The sequence below is a fragment of the Thermobia domestica genome, chromosome 1 (genome assembly GCF_964235325.1).
Source record: "Thermobia domestica chromosome 1, izTheDome1.hap1.1, whole genome shotgun sequence".
Classification (NCBI taxonomy): Eukaryota; Metazoa; Arthropoda; class Insecta; order Zygentoma; family Lepismatidae; genus Thermobia; species Thermobia domestica.
Genome location: NC_137454.1, coordinates 267127994 through 267143489, shown reverse-complemented (window position 1 = coordinate 267143489; position 15496 = coordinate 267127994). Strand labels below are relative to the sequence as shown.

The 15496-nt window shown below is 36.6% G+C and overlaps 1 protein-coding gene across 22 annotated transcripts in view; it reads right to left on the bottom strand.

The window, feature by feature from the left end:
- Positions 1–15496, bottom strand: part of CaMKII (Calcium/calmodulin-dependent protein kinase II) — a 1422941-nt gene that overhangs the window by 503075 nt on the left and 904370 nt on the right. The gene's annotated exons all lie outside the window — the stretch shown is intronic.

The window sequence follows — 15496 nt, the reverse complement described above, 5'->3', positions numbered from 1 at the left end:
ACTTGTAGACAATTTGCAGCAGCAGCTCCAGAAGAAAATAGAGGCAAAAGATGTCTGTTTAAGCTTTACGAAAATACAAAAATATTTTGTATTAAAAAAAACAAGAGCTTGTGCAATCTGGTGTAGAGATAGCAATGGAAAAAGACTTTCCGCCCAGAAGAATCTTAAAGAAGAAGAAAATTTCAGTGATAGATTTCAGCAGCCAAGTGAACTCCAAATGCTGGATCCCAAGAACTTTTCCGAAATCGGGAAGAATGGTGTGTCTGCAGGAGCTTTCACAGTTCTTGCGAAAAAACTAAATATAAAATAGGAGGAAATATACAAAGAGCTCCAGCAGTTCTTTGTCGAGTATTCTGTCACAAAACGTTCTGGTTTTTGATGATCCTGAAGAGAATGATGCCCCTGAATCCGTAGAAGATGATGATGATTATGCATCTGAGCATGCTATGGGAGATGGAACATTTTGGACGGGATTCACGGCAAGAGTGATAATGATGCTGCAAACACCTTGTGTAAAAATTGTTTGTCATGTGCAGGGAAAATTGTGTACCAATTTCTGTCAGTCTAGTTGTTTTAATAATTTATACATTGCTTACAAACATGCGTTGTCTCTACCATGCACACAAGTGACATGTGAAAGGTGCTTCTCAAAGTTAAAGTTAGAGAGTAAACAAATCTCAGAGCTAATTAGTGTGAAGACATTTTGGACACATTTATACTAATGAAAATGGAAACAGATATGTTAAATTTAGTGTCTGTGAACAAAGTTATTCAGGAACTCTCCCATTCATAATCTGAACTGAAAAAAATCTTAACGTTTTAAAATTATTAGTTGTTTAGTGGTTCAGCAGTGTTTTTCATTTTCAGTAAAACGTCATGTTCATTCCAGAGTCAAAAGTTATTATTAGTTGTTTGTTACGATTTTCAGTAAGCTGTTCTGTTCTTTCCATAGTACAAAGCTATGGGCTATTATGTGTTTAGTGTTTCAGCTACTATACAGAGTCTCAAAAGTCCCATGACATTCGGTAACTCTTATTATCAGAATTACAACAAAATGTAGGAGGGGAAACCATCTCCAAATATAATGTTTTCAATCTAAAGTGAAAGAATTTTCCAAATCGGACAAGCCGTTTGGGCTGTACGCTATATATATGCGCATAATGTTACATGAAAATGCAACATTACCATTTACCTGGACCCACAACATAAATGAATGAAGTTACTGTCTATTAAAAACTTTATTTGAAGACGGTTTCTCCTCTTACATTTTGTTGTAACTCTGATAATAACAGAGTTATCCTAAGTCAGGGGACATTTTAGACACCCCGTGTGGCAATACAATAATAATTATAAAACATTATCTTGAGTTTGTTTCTGGAAATCTTGTGCTTGCTATGACATCAAATTTCCAATGACCAATAGAAAATCATAGCTTGCAAAAACTATCATGTAACAACGAATTTACAACTACTTAACTCGATGGCTCATCGCATATGTTCATTGTACCCACTGGCGCAACCAGGAATTTATTTCGGGAGGGGACAAGAATATCCAATACAGTAGTCCACAAACGACGTGCTGCGCCATTTGACATGGACAAAATTGAAAGTTTGAATTCTCCTCATTACAAGCAATTTAGTTATCCTTATTATTAACTTGCTAAAGAAAACCTTAAAATGAAAATTCCAATTCACAAATTCCCTATTATTAATGGTTACAAGTTTTAAAATTTGCACTATAATTATTATTTTGTAGATCTATATTTTTGCATAAAATGACGCACTCTTTACTAACATTTATTACTGTAAGAAATTAATGTAGGGATTTTCTCTGTGCATTTCTCTTTCGACAATGCTTTGACTTAATTCAATGTTCATTTATGCATTGATCTATTTTGAAATTTCACCGAAATTTGTCTGCAGCGCGGCTGTATAAGATTGACCACGTTTTTTTCGGGGAGGCACGAACCCCCGAGCTCATAGCTGCTTGCGCCACTGATTGTACGATATTTTAGAAATTGGTGTTATAGTCTGAGGGCCCTCCATGGTAACCGTGTCCTAGGCCCTAATACACCCAGTCCGCCTATGACGGGAGTGCAAGCAAACATTCATGGAGAACGACTTAAGCGAAAGCGATTGTTGCAAACCAGTCAACAAGTAAACAAAACTAATATCACCATTCAAATTTCCTATTTGTTACTAATAACCACAGATATATTTCCTTCTTTTGCACAAAGACTTCAATTTAGTAAGAGGACACAAACCCCTTGTGCATGCGTGATCTCCAATCTTGCTTTGATCTAAAGCTTTTTACCCGTGAAACCGTATTTACACTTTTGACGCGGGATCTTTCTGACTTGTGCCATTTTGACGCGAGGGCCTTTTGACTCAGGCCCAGCTGACGCCTGGCCGTTTTAACCCGTGCCCTTTTGTAGTGGTGCCCCTTTCACCAGGGTCCGTATGACGTATTTCCCTATTGACTCGGGTCCTTTTTTCGCAGAACCCTTTTGACCCAGGTTCTTTTGATGCAGCGCCCTTATGACTCGGGCCCTTTTTTCGCGGAAACCTTTTACCTGGGCCCTTTCGTTGTTTTAACTCGGACATTTTGTAGCGGGACCACTTTTGACCCGGATCCGTTTGACGCAAGGCCCTTTTGACTCGGACCCTTTTGTCGTGGGGCTCTTTTGACCCAGGCCCTTTGATGAGGGGCGTTTAGATTCGGCCTCTTTTGACTCGGGCAATTTTGTTTCGTAGACTTTTGACCCAGGTCCTTTTCACACGGGTCCGTTTGACTTAGGCTTTTTGTAGTGAAGCCACATTTCACCCGGGCCCGTTTTACGCAGAGCCCTTGCGATTTGAGACCTTTTGTCGTGGGACTCTTTTGACCCGGGCTCTTTTGATGAGGGGCGTTTTGATTCGGGCCTTTTGACTCCGGCCCTTTTGTTGTGAAGACTTTTAACCGGACCTATTTGACGCAGGTCCGTTTGACTCTTGCCCTTTTGTAGCAGGGCCTCTTTCTGACACGGGCCTGTTTGACGCAGGGCCTTTTAACTCGGGTCGTTTTGTCGTGGGACCATTTTAACCCGACCCCTTTTTACGAATGGCGTTACGATTCGGGCCCTTTTGAATCAGGCCTTTCGTTGTCGAGATCTTTTGACCCGAGACCTTTTGACGCGGGGCCGTTTTGACTCGGGCCCTTTTGTAGCGGGACCCCTTTAGACCCGGGCTCGTTTGAGGCAGGTCTCTTATGTCGTGAGACCCTTTTGACCTGGTTCCTTTGGTGAGTGTAGTTTTGATTCGGGCCCTTTTGACTCTTGCCCTTTTGTTGCTGAGATCTTTGACCCGAGCCCTTTGACTCCTGCTCTTTTGTTGCTGAAACGTTTGACCCGAGCCCTTTTGTCCCGGGTCCGTTTTGACTCGTGCTCTTTTTAGCGGGGCCACTTCTGACTTGTGCCCTTTTCTTGCAGAGACCTTTTGACCCGGATCCTTTTGACGTGGGTCCGTTTTGACTCGGGTCTTTTGTAGCGCGGCAATTTTGTCCAGGGCCCATTTGTTGCGGGATTATTTTGACCCAGGCTATTTTGATGAGGAGCGTTTTGATTCGGCCTCTTTTTGTCTTGGGTTCTTTTTTGCACAGACCTTTTGACCTGGGCCCTTTTGACACGGAACCGTTTGACTCGGGCCCTTTTGTAGCGGGACCACTTTTGACCCGAGCCCGTTTGACGTAGGTCCATTACGACCCGAGCCCTTTTGTCGTGGAAACCTTTTGACCCAGGTCCTTTTGATGAAAGGTGATATGATTCTGGCCCTTTTTTGCGGAGACCTTTTGAACAGGGCCCTTTTGACGCGGGGTCGTTTGACTGGCTCCTTTTGTAGCGACGCACATTTTTTACCCGGGCCCGTTTGACACAGACCTTTTGGATCGGGTCCTTTTGTTGTGAGACCCTTTTAGCCAGAGCCCTTTTTATGAGGGGCGTTTTGATTCGGGCCCGTTTGACTCAGGCCCTTTCGTTGCCGAGACCTTTTCACCCGGGCACGTTTGACACAAGGCCGTTTTGACTCGGGCCCTTTTGTAACGTGGCCCCTTTGACCCAGGCTTGTTTGAGACAGTTCCCTTTTTTGCTAGAACTATTTTGTCTTGGGACCCTTTTCACCCGGCCCTTTTGATATGGGCCGTTTTGATTCGACCCCTTTTGACTCCAGCCCTTTTGTTGCGGAGACCTTTTAACTCGGTCCCTTTTGATGCAGGGCTGACTCGGGCCCATTCGTAGCGGGACCCCTTTTTGAGACGGGCCTTTTTGACTCAGGCCCTTTTGTTGCGGACACCTTTTCACCCGGGCACTTTTGACGCAGGACCTTTTTGGTCTGGCCCTTCTGTAGCGGGTCCCTTTTGTCGCGGGCCGTTTTGACTCGAGCCTCTCTGTGTTTGCTCTTTTGTCTGCCCTTCTGATATGGAACCCTATATATAAGGCATCAGCTGAAATACTTGGGACAGGGGGCCTGGTGGAGTATGAGTAAATCAATGATCGACCGATCCAGGGCGCAGTAAAATTAATTACGCCACTGTTCATATCTCTTTCTTTCTATTCTCTCGACATCATGTCTGGAGATGAATGTTCTAAATAATGGGCTACAGTGGCGAAAGACGAGATACGCTATCAATATTAATGGTATGGATTTTAACTTAACATAGGGCAATAAAATGAAAAACTCTATATCGATATTTTGCCCCCCCCCCCTTTCCGTTGGAAAAAATCCTGCGGGCGTTAGTGATTATGATGTTTCTCAGTTACGGTATTATATTGTTCTATATACGGAATAAATACTTCTGTGTTTTGTATAATAATATCTATATTTATTACGGTCCTTGCTTTACGACAGCGAAACATATTCACGTTCAGCGTAATCAGTTTCCATTCTCAAATAAGGACAGTGAGAGGAATGAAATAATTCACACACACATTTAGGACTTAGAAAAGTGCCCTGCGAACATGTCGTGGTAAAGTCCTGAAGAGTGAAAAGCGCTAGTAGCAGTTGTTAGAAGTTATTAACTTAACATATAAGACAGTAAATTGAAAAACTGAGAATACGAATCTTTTTAGAGATGACAGTGCACTGATGCTTCTAATCTATGCCTTTACTCCCTATACCTACGTTATTTCCCTAGTCAAAATAAAAACTCTTCAAAATTAATCACAATTTCTTATGCAACCATCCCTTCTTTAGAGTACTGCGCGGTCACATACCCGTCACGGCGATGTAAAGGCACTTTTGGCGACGATGATACATTCGTTCATCACATATGATTTTTGCATTTTTGGACACTGCATGTTATGTTTTTTTACATGCCGCCTGACTGTCCTATGCACAGTCGTTTTAAACCTAATTTTGATCAGAGTTATTTTCCCATATTCACACACTCGGAAGCCATTCATTTATCATTCCTCATCATTAGAATAGAAGATTTAATTGTGATACGTTAAATACTTCGTTTTATTTAAATTCTTCCTCCGAGAGTTAATACTGCACTGAGACAAAATACATCACTCACACACACACACACATTTTATATATATTTCGAATTCTAAGTGTTCTTGTAACTTGAAAGATGTACTATTATCTTTGTTGAAATCTTATATTTGATTTTTGTCCATTTCCCTCATTTAACGTTTCATAAAATACTCGAAGGAATATAGGAATATTCCACTTTCTTTGGGAGTCATCCTTGCGCTGCCACTGCACTATATCCGATTGTGCACTAATAGAAGCTATGACTAAAAATTATGGATATTCTCCTTTACCCGACTTTGATCCGATGTTTTGTTCTCGAGTTATGGCTGTTTTTACATTTTATGTATTAAATAGCTAAACTGTGAAAATGTCTTTACAAGAGAAACATTTTTTAGTTCTTGTAATAATTTTTGTGGCAAAGAAAATGAAGCTAAATATATGCCAAAAAATCAATATAGCTATATTTTAGAAATACAATAGGCACTGATTATTCGAACACTGCTTTAAAACACGCAGGAACAATCAAATTTGTAAATTAAAAAAAAAAAACTTGAATTGTTTAAACTACACTAAATCAATTGCACTTACCTTCTGAAAGTTTTTTTTTTTTTTTTTTGAAATAAATAAGTAGCCGCAAGAAAAACTCCTATATTATCTTACCAAATAGACGTACGCGTTAATTGCTTTACTGGCTTTATATATATATATTTTGAAAAGTGATCGTACTCTTTACCTTTTCTCTGCCAATAGCAACTGTATACACAACTGATATACAGAAGATTTATATTATATTATATTATATATATATATATATATATATATATATATATATATATATATATATATATATATATATATATATATAATTTATTTATTTATTTATTTATAATGTGATATTTCGCAGTCCGTCTTTTATAAGGGCGCACTTTATCCTTCACAGGTTCTTTACCAACAGCCAGTATATGAATTTACTATACAAACCTGGTATACGGAACAACTAAAACTATTTACCTATAATGTGATGTTTCGCAGGGCGCTCGCTCTACGCACAGAGCACACTCTACCTTTCACGTTTTTTTTTCTTTTTTAATCAACAGTAACAGTATGTATTTATTGTACAGAACTGTGCTATAGGCTACAGAAGAATAAATAAAACCGTTTTACTTTGATGTGGTTTTGCAAGGGCGCCTTATGTAAAGAGCACACTGTACTTATCACGGGTTCTTTACCAATAGCTTTATTATTTTGAAAAGAATAAAATAAACTTGTATCATTCTTTTATAATGTGATGTTTCGGAGGGCGCACCGAGACATGTACCGGTGTCCTGGTGGAACTTAGGTAATTTCGTCACCGGAAATTTCGCCACCGGAATTTTCGTCACCAAAATATTAGCATGTAGGTTATTTCGTCACCGGAAATTTTGACACAGTAATTTCGTCACCTGTAATTTTGTCACCAATTTTGTCATGGTCATTTTTTCACCTTTGTTGAACTAAGTAGAGACAAAGTAAACGACCAAAACAGCTAATCTTATCTTAATCAAACTTGGAAAACAATTCAGTTGCTGTTCGACTCTGGAAAATCGAAATTTCAGATACTCGACGTAAGAACAAACAATAATAAAAGAACATAACGTCAGTTTCAGAAAATGTTAAAAGCACAGGCAAAATGGGTAGCTAATGAATTTATATATCACTATTTACAAATATTAAGTTTTCAAAATTTCAGAACAGAAAATAGAAAAAAAATAACTTGTTATAATGCAATAAGTGTTTTACAGGTTGATTTTCTACTATTCATAACATGATAAGAAACAACAAGCAAAAATTTTTTTCAAACATTTAGTTCCAGTGTTGTACGTTATGCACAAAGACTGGAGCCGTTTCTGCAAAATCTGAAACACTCTTTTAGCTTTCATTTTTGGTGGTTGACCCACAACATCTTGATGTAGCTCAGTTGAAACCGTTTCTTTAACTTGTTGAATTAAGTAGCCTACTATCAAAATAGTCCAGAAGTTCCAGCTCTTCCTCCGAAGCCTCTTGTATTCCTGATGCACATCTGTTGCGGGAAGAAATGTCAATCCGTTCATTTTCTCCCATAATAGACGCATAATAGTGTCATTGCTTTTGTACCGTTCTGTGAATCCAATCTTTTGGACCTTTCTCCACGTTGAGCGAGTCAGGTGAAAAAAAAAGCAATGCTGTACACGAGTTGATAATATTTCTGTGATAGAATTACTGGAAACTTTTATTTCTTATCTCAAATACGATATCTAAAATATGTAACTCTTTATTTAATAATAATAATAATAATAATAATAATAATAATAATAATAATAATAATAATAATAATAATAATTATTATTATTATTATTATTATTATTATTATTATTATTATTATTATTATTATTTTTCGATTTGCTTCAGTTGAAGATTAAAGAAAGCAATTTCAAAAAATTTTTCGATTCATTCACTGTACTTGTATTATGTTCTAAAAGACACTGGTGATGAAATTATCGTGACAAAATTTTCGGTGACGGAATTACCTATATGGTAATAATTTGGTGACAAAATTACCGGTGACGAAATTACCGTGACGAACTTTCCGGTGACGAAATTACCGTGACGAACTTTCCGGTCAAAATTACCGCCACCCGTCCTGGTGGGCCAGCACGGGCCTGTATACAAGAATATCGGGTGTAGATTAAAGTAGTAGAGTTCATCAAATAAAAATATATATCTGATTTTTCTTACTTTAATAGTGTGAATAGTGTATGACGTCACATCGTCACACTTACTGAAATAGTGTGACGTCACATCGTTTTGTACTCTTGTTAATCTGGGATAATAAAAAAATAATTGCGTACAGATTAATATTATGCTCGCAAACTTTAGTACCCTGGAAATTATTACATGTTATCCTATTATCAAATGTGCAATTATTTTATTACGTAATTCACGTGTAGTATTTCAGAAGTTGGTTCTTAAAGTAGGAGTTGCTTTCATGCGTGCAAGTTAGTTTTACGAGGACTTTCCCGGAAGGTATAAATGCGCATCCAGATATATGCCACATATACGAAAGTGAAAATCCCACAAAAATCGATAATGCTATTTAACAGTGTCAGCGCAGGAACGTAAAAAGGAGCCCACGCGAGAGTACGTCCGTCGGAAGCAGGCACGTCATCGACGGAGGTTAGAGTGCAAGAAACATAAGAATAGTGGAACAAATCCTTGACATCGTATTCACTCATTTGAATTCAACTATAGCCCTTGTAATAATTTGATACTGATAACATTAAAACTACTAAACACAACTGTTTCCTACATTATACAGGCATGTTCCGACAGGGAAATTATTATCCCATCATTCTCCTGCGCCCAACAATCCTCTTTCATATCCACTCACACATTTTAACAGTAGAAGTACTATTTGTTTGACCAAGATGAACTAAAACTACGGAAAACACTTCCAAATTATGTCGAAGGATAAACAGATAAAACTGTTCTTTTTGGTCCAGTTGTAAGGTCACCGATATCACTTAACGTTAATTCAAAAATTTTCACCCGTGCACTTACGCTAGAAAGGGTCGTGTTGTCAGTTGTATTACTAAAACTATCAGTTTCGAAAGTACATTGCACATTACTTTCCGATTGACTTGGTGTTTCTGTTTGATTAGCACAAACACCATTATCATTAACACTTTTATTTTCTTCGCTCTTTTGAAGTTTATTTGCCCTGAAGTAGAAATGGGTAGCTAATGGATTTATATATCACTATTTACAAATATTAAGTTTTCAAAATTTCAGAACAGAAAATAGAAAAAATATAACTTGTTATAATGCAATAAGTGTTTTACAGGTTGATTTTCTACTATTTATAACATGATACGAAACAAGCAAAAAAATTTTTCAAACATTTAGTTCCAGCAGTGGCGGAGCCAAGGGTGGGCCTGGGGGGTCAGGCCCCCTTGCTGAAAATCTTGGCCCCCCTAGCGGCCCCCCACAGAGTGATACTGCTATAGGTAGACAAATGGTGAATTAATAGTGGCCGCAAGTTAAACTACTACCGAAACATATCTCGACAACAAAGTTACCAACTGCAGAATATCGTATGTTTGCAATAGTCTGCGTTCCGAGCAAAACCCTTCAGGCTCCTTTCTGTTTGGAGTACAGCAAGATCTAATTTATCTAAATCTGTAAGATGCATGCATTGACCTCAGCATCTGAACGTTCCTTTTAACCTCTGTCCCTTATCTGGTTGTCTTCTTTGTTTTCGACAAAAAAAAAAATCAGTCTGCATTCTGATTTGCTTCAATGTTGAAAGTCATACTAAAATAACAGATGCTTCCTTACAAATAGCATGCTTTGCAGTAAAACTTTACACTCGTATTGGACGAAAGAAGTCTTCGTACACTAAGTAATTAATTTCCATCGATTATGGCGAAGTAGAGCAAATGCATAGCATCCATTAAATAATTTATTATTATTATTATTATTATTATTATTATTATTATTATTATTATTATTATTAAATAATATCGAGAGGTTTTGTTTAATATACAGTAAAAGAAGAGAGCAGAAGTTTTTATTATTTCTGTCATTCTCTCTGCTGTTCGTATCCCAATAGTTCGAGAAAATTAAGATACTCAATACTACCAACACCTACTATTTACTACTTGTACTGGTTCTCCTTCTCGTCTACCTTCTGGTCTTGTCTCTAGTAGGCCCTACGTCTAATTTCCTAACGCTCTTGGCCGTGGCAACTAAGTAGAAACCTTCTGCTGCGATGTTAATAAGCGATACTAGCGATCTCCAAGGAAAACGGAGGCAGCGCTTGGCGGAAATATTCTACTAACTAAAGCTTGGGGAAATGAGGCTAACAAAAATCAGTGATTCTTTATAAATAAATCTTTCAGAAGTTATTTTCTTTTAAACTATTTTAACTTTAGCTTAATCCAAAAACTGCTACTACTAGAGAAATTCCGAAATTTATCACAGAGCTAGTACTACAATCTCCTGATTACTAACCATCAGGTAAGATACCGAGATGATACAACTTGGTCACGGCAGTAATGCTGTTTTGTGTAAAAGTGTAATTACTCCCATGACCAGGTTGTATCATCCTGTTATCTGATGTTTGTGGGACTGGTCTACGGATATTCCATTCAGTAAGTTCAGTCAGTGAATACCAATTTTTATCACAGGTTTATATTAATTCTGCGTCAAAATATCCATTTCTGAGAAAATTACATTGTAGGAATTATGCAGAACAGTAAATCAGTAGTGACATGGATTTTCAACAAAATATACTAATTAATGCCTCTCCTTCAAATCTAATCTCAAAACTTACAATATTAATTTAGCATCGACTACAGGATAATAGCGTTATTTCAACTACATTTGAATTTATTTTAAGGCTTTGAAACATCCGAGACTGAGAGGATAGAAATAAGGGAAATTAGTCAATAGGGCCACCGAGGAAGAATCTTGGTAATCTCCTCAGTTGAAATATTTATCCACGAGGGATCAATCACACCATCTTCCGAATCTTAAGCTGATGTTCTACCGCTGAGCTTTGGCCATTTGGTGTGGGTGTGAAGTGTTTGTGTATTTGAATTCACGTCAAATTCTAAAAAGTAGTGAAAGTAAACAAACGAAAGAAAGAAAAGGACCACGTATACTTCTTTTGCTGTAAGGAGTCCCGATTTAAATGTCTGTTCTAACACTGTTTGATATTAGGGAAAGAAAAACAAATTTCACCTTTTTGCTTCAAAGAGTGCTCACTTCACCATTTTAATAAAGTAAAGGTACATTCATTACTCAGTAAAGGTACATTCATTACTCAGTTTTAAAGCTCAAGGGTAAAAGTAACCAAAAGTAATTGAACTACGGCCAGATCAAAACAAGATACTGAAACCGGGGCAGTTGCCCGGGCGCCAGCAAACTAATATGTGTGTTTATTGGTGTGGATGTAGAAGAAACGGGTACTAATCGCAAAATTTGCCCTGGGCACCAAATGTTTAGTTTCGTCACTGATTAGGCTACCATTTTTAGAGCGTGAAATTTTGACATTTTTCTGAAATATTAAGAATACATGATAATTATTGGCAGTTTACTTTAAAGTAAAACTTTAAATTATAAGCCTTGCTCTTGAAGCTTAAGTGGGGTGGAACGGCAAATCACTGTCCTGTTAAGAGTTCAGTTCCTGTTTTTGTGAGACATTTGTCTCGTCCTCGTACACCACATTTTACTTTATTATTATTATTAATAATACAGTTTATCTACAAACAACTATTTATATTATTATGCGGTATTAAACCAAATCTGGAACTTGTGATATTTATTTACTTCCATCATTCCACCGGGAAATAAATGTCATCTATACGAGATGGAATGTTTTCGGGTAAAATTTAATATTACTGCTGCCATGCTGTAACTTGGAGCTTCGCCTTATTTCAAGTAGATGCAGACATGTCGGAAGGTTTGATTCTTGTAGATTTACTAGTTCAAACGCTGTCGAAAATGTGGTCTGGAGAATATGACTCTCAACGAACAACATTCGAACAAATTTATCAAGAATAGTTGTCGATATGCATAGAAAATGGTCCTGAAATTCCAGAGCCGGAAACAGATAGGCTATTGGGGTTCCTTGTGGAAACGAATTAGACATTCCCCATCGAAATATCACAAATTCATTTTGGATTAATCTCTTCCTTCATTGGAGGCAGAAAATGAATTTTCTAAAGATAATATATCAAGAGACATTTTTCTGCCTACTATTGATAAAGCAATCACTGAGACGGAAAAACGCTTTGGATTATGTAGCAAAATCATTAGATCAATCACCACTCTACATCGAAAAGGTGAAAACTTTCTAAATTACAACATTGTGGAGCATATGGTCCAGTATTATGAAAGTGATCTGGAAATATTTAAATGTAAACTCAAAATTCTCCCAAACACAATTAAGTTGTATGAAGACGAGAGGAAACCAAAGTTGATCCTTGGGGAATTTCGTTCATCTTTGCGTCTACAAAAACGCATTCCTAGAAACCAACAAGTTACATATAATCTCTATATAAGTTTCTAGTGCTACATGTGAAAGGCCATTCTCATGTTTGAAAAGATTAAATATATATAGGCAATTCAATGACTGATGATAGGTTGAAAAACTTAGGATTACTTTATATTGAAGAAAATTGCTAAATCGTTAGATCTTGAAGAAGTTGTTGATAAGTTTGCTGCTGCCCACAAGAATAGAAAGATCCTCTTTTAAGTTGAGGCATGAACCTCTAAGTTATTTTCTTGACCTGTAAAAGTGTATTTCTCTGCTTCCACTTAAATCTACCAGCCACACATATTTTATATGCAGCGATTAAATAACTACTTACTTATATTGGAAATCAATTGCATTAATGTATCCTAGTTGTTTGAAGTAGTAAGTTCTTACACTTTCACCGTAAAAGAGTAAAATCATGAACAACAAAGATGAAAAAATTCACCTTGAAAAACAAAGAAAGACACAAACACACACACGCACACACATATATGAAAAAAATCATTCATTGGAGATGGCCCCCTCAAAATTTTCTTGGGCCCTTCATTGGACCCCCCCTGAGAAAAATTGTAGTTATGCTACTGAGTTCCAGTGTTGTACGTTATGCACAAAGACTGGAGCCGTTTCTGCAAAATCTGAAACACTCTTTTAGCTTTCTATAAGACTGAAATAGTGTGACGTCACATCCTTCTCGTTGGCATGGTGATCGCAGTTTTTATTTTCTAAACAACATGGCCTAAGAACCTAAGTACAAAGCGAAAACAGTGACGTATTAACTTTTGGATTGCAAACATTAGATTAAAAGGAAAACTTGTATATGTAAAAAAGATTTCCAATGAATGACTACGAAAAGCAAGCAATTTGGTAAATAATATAATATGGCAAGCGTTGAAAGTGATATGTTTTCTTTGATACCGTAGATTTTGTGTATTTATCTATACATTTGGAGGTTACACTAAGTGTCAAAACACTTAACTTGTTTTTATCGGATATTAAGCTTAAATAATTCTGGAAAATCTTTATTTAGTACCATCAGTATCACACATTACATTGCATATGTGTACGGCTACAGAATTAGTGTTTAAAACTTAACCGATCAGAAATCGGTCCAGACTGAACTCTCAGACGCATATGGCTACAAGCCTTGTGTCATCTTTTGTTTTGATTGTTTGTTTGTTTATTTTGTAGACACTGTAACTATGTACTCACATTTTAAAGTGTGGGTGTAACAAATCTGAATGCGTCAACATAATTAACATTATTTTCAAAGTAGACAGTGATTTTTCCTCGTAGACAAATCGTATTTTGTTCTAGTTTAATTGTGCCGACAGCTTGTCAGTCTCTACCTTAGAGTTTCTACATTGCGTACGTATAATTGCTTTTGTTCATTATGGATTATGGATGTAATGACGCTAGCGTTTCTTATGCAATTTCTATCTTATCATTTTACGTAGAAATGTGGTCTCTGAAGAAGATTCCTTAGATGTTACTTCATGAATTATTGAATTTCACTCATAAATTTTCTAAATAGTGGCTCCATATTCTTAATCTGTACCTTTTCTTACTAACTTTACTTTATCTTCAAAATGTTATACAATTGTCTAATTAACAGTCTCTGATTATTAACAGCAGACTTAGTAGTATTCCTTTCGATTCATGTATTTGTTTAGAAAAAAAAAACATGGCGATCACCATGGTAACATCACTATTTCAGTCTATTCTATCTCGTTGTTCACTGCCGAAGGAACTTTCGTCTTCACGTGACATTGTATTTCACGATTGCTATTTGATCTCTTTTCACTGCTTTTAGTGAAAAACATCTTATATCTCTATAGCTACACATGGCTGTCCACACACAAGATAAAACTGAACTGAACACAAAGTAATGCTAAATTGAAAATTCTTCTTGGAGGCACAGATTATTCTTTCTTTCTTTCTTTATGCACATTATCAGGTGAAAACAAGGGTGCACAGGAAATAAATCGTATTGGTTGGTGGAGAATTTTCATTGTTTCCTTCTTTATGTCATGCGTTTCAACCAAGGTTACTAGAAGGAAAGGTTGGGCTATACGCACAGACGCTTCGCTCCTCGTTTTGCGTGGTGTCACGAGCGAGGAGCAGCAAGTAGGTACTGTTTAAATAGTGTGGTAATATAGTGGTTAGATTTTATTGAGAGGATGAATATTATTACCTGTCATTAACTTAATAAGTTAGCCTATTGGATGGTATTTAAAACAACAGACAAGTGTTTCTATTTTCCCCTTTGCCAAAATGCAATGTTTTATGTATAGGTAATTACAGAAATCAATCTAACGATTATATATATATAAAGAGATAGCCATTAATTTTGAGGGTTAACTTTATTGCAAGGAAACCAAACTTGAAACTTGGGTTACCAAAATAACAGCGTTTTGTGAATGAAAAATAGAACTTACATTAAACAGGATTTGAGCCCAGTTCTCCGTCGTCCATCCATTCTTCGAGTTACAATTATTATTGGGAATTTTTGTTTTAAGTCCTAATGTGAACCTCAATCCCCACTGTCCTCTTGTGTATCTTTTATATTAGGAAAATTGCATCATTCTGGACCCTGAGGTTCATTATAATTATTTTTTTTCCTAATGGTAGTAAATGACGCAAGAGGATACGTGATCGCCCGAGACTAAAATTCTTTTGTTACATTTAGATTCCCATTACCTAGTATTCACATTTTTAAAATTGCCACAAAATAACAATACAAAAATATTTGCAATTTCAGTCTTCTTTTCCTTTACCATTAGAGTAAAATTTTTCGTTTTTTTAAATAAAATATATACATGTATTTTTTTTTTAAACTTTGTTCTTAAATTTTCATTGCAGTATAGAGGTGTACGAAGCAGACAGAATATGTCTTTAATTCTTTCTTTATGCATAACATTTTCGCTGTCAC